The 8,686-nt window shown below is 51.1% G+C and overlaps 1 non-coding gene across 1 annotated transcript; it reads right to left on the bottom strand.

Annotated features, from left to right (window-relative positions):
• Positions 1–1,656: 1,656 nt before the first annotated feature.
• On the bottom strand, positions 1,657–1,728 carry TRNAQ-CUG. The gene has a single exon. It is a non-coding gene; the product is annotated as a tRNA-Gln (tRNA).
• Between the last annotated feature and the right edge of the window lie 6,958 nt (positions 1,729–8,686).

Genomic DNA, 8,686 nt, shown 5'->3' with positions numbered 1-8,686 from the left:
GGGGAGTTTGAGGTGGTGGACGGGGGCAGGGGTGTGGATAGGAGTTGGAGTGGTCAGAGGATGGGGTACAGGGGGGTTGAATGGGGGCAGGGGTCCTGGGGGGCAGCCAGGAAGGAGAGGGGGGTTGGATGGGGCAGCAGGGAGCAGTCAGAGGCAGGGGTTCTGGGGGCGGTCAGGGGACATGGAGAAGGGGGGGTGGACAGAGCAGTGGTCTCCAGGGGGCAATCAGGAAGGAGAGAGGTGGGGTTGGATGGGGTGGCAGGGGGTGGTTGGGGCTGGGGGTCTGGGGACAGGGTCAGGGGACAGGGAGAAGGGGGGGTGGATAGGGCAGGGGTACCCTGGGGGCAATCAGGAAGGAGAGAGGTGGGGGCCAGCAGTGGGGGGCAGTTAGGGGCAGGGTATCCAGGAGTGGTCAGGGGACAGAGAGCAGGAGGGGTGGATGGGGCAGGGGTCCCAGGGGCTGTCAGGGGACCAGAAGCGGGGTGGGGGTCAGATAAGGGGCAGGGGCAGGGGCTGGGCCACGCCTGCAAAGGCTGAAAGCAAGTGAACTCATCTGACCTGCACACTGCAGGCCGCAGAACCTCACCCGCCCGCTCCTAGCCCGCCCTGAGCTCTCGGCATAAATGAACCGAACAGCATGAGAGATCAGCTATAATTTGGGGTGAGTTTCTGATCAGTGCGAGCAAGGAGAATCCTGGAGAGATTAAAATATTTCTCACCCAGGTTGAGGCTGTAATGCCACTTGACTTACCAAGTCATTAGCTCAGGCCCTCTGCAAACTCAGGCAACGTCGCCGTGTCAATTACAGTTGGGGCAGCTCCCCCCGCCTCACAGCGATGGGTTCAGGCTCTCGGCAGACCCAGGCAGCGCCACTGTGTCAGTTACACTTGGGGTCCCATTTGCAAGATTTCCTTTGTAGCAGCAAAACCTAGAAATGCTCCTTTTCCTTTTTAAACTACAAGCTGAAATTCCAGGCAAGAGCGACGGAGAAAAATATCCTGAAAGAAATCAGCTGGGAGAGCAGGAGACTCATGCTCTAAAGAGCCGCGAGCCAATCTTGGGGTGTAGCAAAACATTTTGATCTCCAATGAAGCATCTGCTCCCAGTCTTTTTCGAGCTGAGATTAATTTACTACATTCTAGTACAAGGTTCCTTTTCCTTCTGTTCTGCTGGGTGGCAGGTCACGGCTGTCCCATGCCTCAGTTTCCCCAGCTGTGAAACAGGGACATTGCTACTGACCTCCTTTGTAACGTGCTTTGAGATCGGGCTGATGAAAAGCGCTAGCTAAGAGGTAGGGCTTATTAACATGGGCAGGAAGAATTGTTACTGGGCCATCTTGCCCTTCTGTATTGCCCCCCCACCCCTCCCATCCCACCCAGAAAAAGACCCAACTGGATTAGAGGGGGTGCTGAAAATGAAGAGACTCCTCTATGAAGACAGACTAGGCCAGGAGCAACGTTTTCAAAGCGCCTAGATGATTTAGGAGCCTACGTCTCACTTTCCAAAGCCCAAACCCCCTTGGCTTCCGCCAGGGGAAGGAGCAGGGCATTGGCAACCATGGCCTAGTGGTCAGAGCCAGCATCCAGGAACAAGAGCCAAAGGTCAGGGCTGGAGCCAGATACCAGACCAAAAGCTTAAAGATTTTAAGCCAAAAGAAGGTCCCACTGAGATTTGAACTCAGATCACTGGATTCAGAGTCCAGAGTGCTAACCATTACACCATGGAACCTGCTATAGGGGCCCCATTTCAGCAAGTGAGGGACGAGAGTAGGGTCAACTAACCCACCTAGCTACATCCTCTTGGCAAATAGATTTCCCATCGGGAGAGAGTGGGCCAAGACTTAAAGAAACAAAAAGAGCTTCTCCTGTCCCAAATGGGGAGGAGAAACCAACATCTCAAAGTGGGTCGCAAACGAGCAAAAAGTCATTGTGGGGCAGGTGAAATGAAACCCTGTCCTGGAGGCGTTTCTGGAAGACACTTGAGGCCAAGCCAAGCCGTTGAGCTCAATACGCCGACTGGTCCAGGCCGTAGAGGAACTCAGAGTAGATGATTTAATGGTCCTGTTTGGGTTTGCCCTTTATAAATCAATGGAGGCCCCCCCTAAAGGTTAGCAAGTGCCTTTTTTTGGGACATGGAAACTGCCAGAATCACGGGACTCCGAGAGCTGAGGCTTTATGGAAAACATCAAATATCGTGAGACGAAATGGAACCAGGAGAGCTGGTGATGCTGGGTGATGGATGGGGGGTACTCACAATACAGCCACCGAGAATTTCCTTTTTCCCCCGCGTTCAGCGTGCTTGGCGGGCCCAGGCTGGAGGTGCCCGGCTTTAGAGCATGAAACAGAGACAATAACCGGGGCTGGCCTTGTATTTGTGTGACCGTAGGGAAGCCCTGCCCTGGGGCTAAACGGGTTTGAAAAGGTTCTTGCCAAAACCACAGACCTTTTTTTCAGCGTGTCAGTGGCTAAGAGAAAATCGCTCCTAGCATGGCTTCGTTCTGCTCATGGATCTCTACGCTCTTCCTCCGCCCTTTGCCAGGTGCCCAGGAACAATTCCCTGCACGAAAGAAAGAGGAACAGAATGCAACTGCCGCGTGCGTCTTCAAACAGACGTGTGGCTGCTGCATTTTTCCCCTCGGTGCAAATCTTTGGTTTGTTCGCTGCAGGGGGTGGACGGTGGGCAAGGAATCAAGCAGAGGTGAGTAGCAAACGGGACGAGTTTTATAGGCCCCTTGTTTCATATGTTGCTCCCAACCCGAGTAATAATGATGGGTGATTAGATCGGCCAGAAAAAGAATCAGTGGCACGGAAACGCTTTTTGGTTTTCATTACAAACTTTCTTCCATTTTTTTTTTTGCATTTTTGTCAAAAACTTGCTTTTTCAACAGCAAAATCAACTCCCCCGAATCATCCAAAAAATGGGAATTTTTCTGCCCACTTGTGCGCCATCCGTTCCCACCGAAACAAACATTTTGATGGACATTTTTTTTGGACTGGTTCTATTGATTGTGATGACTGCAACAGCTGATTGCAAAATGTCCACGTAATTCATTATTATTAAAAATGCGTAATAATTAATATAATTTGAAGTGATAACACTATAGAGTCAACAGGGATTACAACAGAGAGGATGGAGCTCAGCTGTGGCAGATGACAGAACAAGGAGCAATGGTCTCACGTTGCAACGGGAGAAGTTTAGGTTGGATATTAGGAAAAACTTTTTCACTAGGAGGGTGGTGAAGCCCTGGGATGGGTTCCCTAGGGAGGTGGTGGAACCTTAGAGGTTTTTAAGGCCCGGCTTGACAAAGCCCTGGCTGGGATGATTTAGTTGGGGTTGGTCCTGCTTTGAGCAGGGGGTTGGACTAGATACCTCCTGAGGCTTCCTCCAGCCCTGATCTTCTATGATTCTATGAACACCAGAGTGTTAGGTGTTGTACGTACACAAACCAAAAAGATTTTCCCAGCTGCAAAATTCCAAAATTATTTATTATTATTAATAATAATAATTATTATTTCATTATTATTATAATAAATGCACCATCAGCTGGTCTCATTTTCTCTTTCCTTCTCCATCTTTATGTTCTCTGGTTCCCTTCCCCAGGCTGGTTTCTGAAGACTGTTAATTCAAATGAGAAGTCCTACTCTTTATCCTGCTTCCTTCAGAAATACGGAGGGTCCATTTTTGAATTTTCTTAATGGAAAAAAATTTACGCTTTGGGAATTCCCCCCCTCTTTGCATGGACTTGAAGAGCTATGCAAATTCAGCAGGAGGGAAATGTTAGAAGAGCTCTGAGGAATCTGCCAATTTTCCAGGTTTTTTAACTTAAAAAGCCACACATAAGGTCCCACTGAGATTTGAACTCAGATCACTGGATTCAGAGTGCTAACCATTACACCATGGAACCAATAAAACAGCCACTTTTTCATCGTGAAAAATTTCCAAATACCGTGGTCACAGCTGGCTTCCAATGCAGTGAGTTGGCATATTTAACCGACACCCGGTTCCCCTGGAGCAGGGTTGCTCCAACTTTTTTTGGCTGGGATCCCCTTTGAAAATATTTCAGGCTATGACAGCCCCTCCAAAAAGTAACAACCCACCCACACCAGGTGACTATTTTGTGCTGCTGCTGACGGCAGCACTGCCTTCAGAACCAGGGGCCTTGTCGGCAGCTGTCACTCTCATGACCCACCCACCCCCAGTCCTCTTGCGGCCCCCTTTTGGATCAGGACCCCCAGTTTGAGAAACACTGATCTAGAGTCACACTCACGTGTGTTTGTGTGTCTCTTTCACCACGTTGCCTGATGATATTTTTGTAACAAATTTCAATACAGCAGGGATTTTTCCTCCTGAACGTTTCTTACCTTCCATTTTATCCCTCTAAGTTTATCTTAAACCTCCCTCCCTCTCCGCCAAAACCCAATGCATTGATTTTTCGGAATGATTTAGAAATCCACAGAACCTGGAGGGAGAGTTGTGGATCCCAGGATTTGTGGGAGATGTTACCTGTTCCCCCAAATGTGGCGTGCATAGAAGCAGCTCCGTGTGCAGACCCACAGAGCTGCTATTAGCGCTGGATGGAAATAAACACATAAACAATTCCCTCCCCCTGCCCCCCCCAAAGAAAAGAAAAAATGAAAATAAAACGTTTTCAGTTCTCCAGTGGAAGCCCCCAAATCATCGACAAAAAATATTCAACCCTCCCTCCATCCCAGTCCCTAAATACAGAACACGCAGAATGTTCAGCAAAATCTTACCCTAAAACTTGTTTTGTCGCTGGCTTTTTTTTTTTTAGAATAACCTCCTCCTTGCCCCCACCTACGCAGGAGCGGCGCCAGGGTTTTTGGCGCCCTAGGCAAGGGTCCTTCCGCGCCCCCGGTCATTGGCGGCAATTCTGCAGCAGGGGGTCCTTCCACGCTCCCTGTCTTCGGGGCACTTCGGCGACGGGTCCCGGAGCGAGTGAAGGACCCGCCACAGAATTGCTGCCGCCGACCCAGAGCACAGAAGGACCCCCTGCTGCCGAATTGCCGCCGAGGGCTGCAAAATGCCACCCCCCCTCCCAAATCCTGGCGCCCTAGCGGTCGCCTAAATGGAAGCGCGGGTCCTGCACCTACCAAATGCACACGCAAAAACCCACCAACGGACAGACCGAAAAGCCCCCCTCCAAACCAAACACCAACTCCCCTCCCACAAAATTATTGGCTTTTCACCCCCTCCAATGAAAGTTTGAAACATTTCACTGAAAATTTTCCTCCCAAATCCCCAGCTTATCAATAAAAGGTACCACGGTGATCATGTATTCTGACCTCCTGTATAATGCGGGCCGGAGAATGGGCCCCAGAATAATTCCTAGCCCGGAGCTTTTAGAAAACCAGCCAATCTTAACAGAAGATATGTTAGTGGTGGAGAATCCCCCATGACCCCTGGAAATCCATGGTTCATTATTCTCACTGCTAAAAATGTATGCCTTATTCCCGTCTGAATTTGTGTAGTGGCAATGTTCAGCCGTTCGATCGTGATAGATCTTTGCCTGCTAGACTTAAGAGCCCGTTATGAAATATTCGTAGATACTTATGGAGAGATTTGTAGATTTATAGACTGGGATCGAGTCACTGTCACGAAGTCCCCGGGCGATGCTCTGGAACTGCTCCCCACCAAGCCAGGCAGGACTTTGGGGAGCCTCCTCTCTCTTGGAGCAGACTGTCTCCAGGGCAAGAAGCTCACACGGCTTCACCTCCTGGGTCTCTCCTTGGAGCATTCAGATATGCCCCTCCGTGCGCTTCCCACAGCGAGCCTGCCCCAGGGGGGTCCTGGGGAAGCCACAGGGTCCTGCACCCGCACTTTGCAGTCAGACGTGACTCTCAGCCAGCCAGTAAAACAGAGATTTATTCGATGACAGGAACACAGGCTAAAACAGAGCTGGTAGATACAGTGAACCGGACCCCTCGACTGGGTCCATTCTGGGGGGCAGTGAGCCAGACCCCCACGTCTGCACTTCACTCCTCATCTCCAGCCAGCTCCAGACTGAAACCCCCCTCCAGCCCCTCCTTTCTGGCCTTTGTCTCTTTCCTGGGCCAGGAGGTCACCTGACCTCTTTGATCTCCAACACCTTCAGTTGGCACCTTGCAGAGAAGGGACCCAGGCCACCAGTTGCCAGGAGAGAGTGCCAGGCATTTAGGTGCACTGGCCCTTTGCTCTGCAGCAACCATACACCCTTATCCCACCACCTAGAAACTTAAGAACTGCATAGGGGACACTGAGGCACCAACACAGTATTCAGAGAAAACATTAAGAACATTCCCAGTTCCTCACAGCCACCCCTTAACCTTCTCTTTGTTAAGCGAAATAGACTCTCTGAGTCTCTCACGACAAGGCCGGCTTTCTAGCCCGTTAATCCAGGGGTTCTCAAACTGGGGGTCATGACCCCTCAGGGATTATTATGTGGGGCTCACGAGCCGCCCAGGTCTGAAGGCAGAAGTAAGGGTGGCAATGGGGTGCAAAGTTTGCTGTGAAAAGCTATATTGGCAACTCTTCTTCCCACCCCCGGAATTAAACAGTAACTATTAAAAAAAAACCCTTTTCTGCTTATAACAAGAATTCAATCAAAGTGTCTTTTAATCTCAATTTAAAAGTGGTGAGAAAAGGGTTAGAAACTTAGCATGCGAAATAATGTTAAATAGAATGATTGGCTGGAAAATAGCCCCAAATTGGAGACAGGTTGCATTGAGACTTGACAACAGATGTAACCATTGCAAAAGCTTTTTTGGGCTCAGGACCAACCCACAAGACCATTAGAACGTCAGCCTAACCCCTTGGATCAGGCCCACCAGACCACGGCCCCGTCGCTTTTAAGGAGGTACGTGTGTGATGTTATCGCCGTGAACTGTGACCGTATAGATCACTGTTGCAACCAAGTGGCACCATATATTGTACAAAGGTGGTCGTGTGAGGTGTCTCTGGAAGGGTTATGGTTTGCTGGTTATGATTATGATGTCTGTATGCATGTGTCATTGGGTGACACCCCAGACAAGCTGCTGTCAGCTCTGCCTGGTCTACTTGGTGACCCATTAAGGCCCATCAGCTGTACAAGTGACCCATTGAGAGAAGACAGATACACCTTGGACTCAGCAAAGCATGCAAGGACAGAACTGTAAGGTCTTTCCATGCCATGTGCTGGGTGGCTTGTGGTTGGAACAAAGAAACCAAAGACTCCATGGCAAGAGACTATAAAAGGCTGATGCCTCATCTCCATCTTGTCTTCAATCCTGCCTCATACCTCTGGAGGGACTTTGCTACAAACTGAAGCTCTGTACAAAGGACTGAATGACCCATCCCAGCTGTGGATGGACTCCAGAGACTTGATTTGAACCTATAGTTTACTCCATCACTGCTACAAGCCTGAACCAAGAACTTTGCCATTACTGGATGTAATTGACTCCATTTAACCACTTCTAGCTCTCATCTAGATCTTTTTCCTTCTAGGAGTAAACTTTTAGATTTTAAAGGATTGGCAATGGCATGATTTGTGGGTAAGATCTGACTTGCATATGGACCTGGATCTGGGACTTGGTCCTTTGGGGTTGAGGGAACCTTTTTTCTTTCACGGGTGAAGAGGGGTGAGCACTCGTTCCATCCCAGAAGGGGTTGGAAAAGCCCTGCAGAGGGCAAGGTAAAACCCCGGCTGATTGGGGGAAGTGGCTGCAGCTGGGGCCACGCCCCAATCTAAGAAATTGGGCCTTATAAGCCTGGGAAGCCAGAGGGACAATTTCTCCCTGACTAGAGATGGAGATGGGCTTGGCTGTTGGGAACTCACCCAGGGGACCTAGAGTGAGGCAGGGCTGAGAACGGCCTTAGGAGCTGGGAAGCCCTAGGCTAGCAGCTCCCTAGGCTGCAGGACCTGGTCCTAGGTCCACCTAGATATTGGGCTTGTGGAGGGGCAACCTGAGCATGGGTGAAGGCAGCCAGTCCATCCCCCTTTGCCTGTGATGAGTGGCAGCTACTGCAGTTTGCCCCAGTCAGGGCTGGCTCTAACTTTTTGGCCATCCCGAGCAAAAGGAGCACTGCCCTGCCGTACCCCCCTGCCCGTGAACGCCATGCTGATGAAGCCCCCACCTCCCCGAGCGCCATGCAAGCCCCCACCCTCCCAGCACTGTGCTGCCAGAAGCCCTCCCCCCAAACAAACAAAACCCCCCGAGTGCTGCCCTGGCCCCAGTGAATGGGGGCTAAATGGAGACTGGGCAGCAGCCAAAACTGAGGTGAGGTGGGGCTAGTGAGTGGGATTCCCTGGGGAGAGGAGACCCAAAGAGAAAGGAGTTACTGCCGGGGGCAGCACCCCAGTTAAAGGGGCACTGATGTCTGGGAGGGACATGGGGGCCAGAGGAGAGGTGGATCACCAGCCCGCAGAGGGCGCTCCGGAGCTGGAACGAGCTGATTCCCGGAAGTCACCAGCAGGAGGCGCCGCAGGGGTGAGTCCGCACCTCTGCACTGGGGGGGGGGTGTTGGTTTTCAGAACCATTCGTCCCCATAACGAGCGGCGCTGGTGGGGATACTGGGAAACTGGAGTATCGGAGGGAATTGCTTGTGTGACTTGTGGTTAGCCAGTGGGGTGAGACCAAAGTCCTCGCTGGCTGGCGGGTTTGGTGCCTTAGAGGTGGAGAAACCCCAGCTTTGGGCTGTGCCTGCCCTGCGT

This window comes from Gopherus evgoodei, unplaced genomic scaffold, assembly GCF_007399415.2.
Source record: "Gopherus evgoodei ecotype Sinaloan lineage unplaced genomic scaffold, rGopEvg1_v1.p scaffold_43_arrow_ctg1, whole genome shotgun sequence".
NCBI lineage: Eukaryota > Metazoa > Chordata > Testudines > Testudinidae > Gopherus > Gopherus evgoodei.
This window is presented reverse-complemented; position numbering and strand designations above follow the sequence as displayed.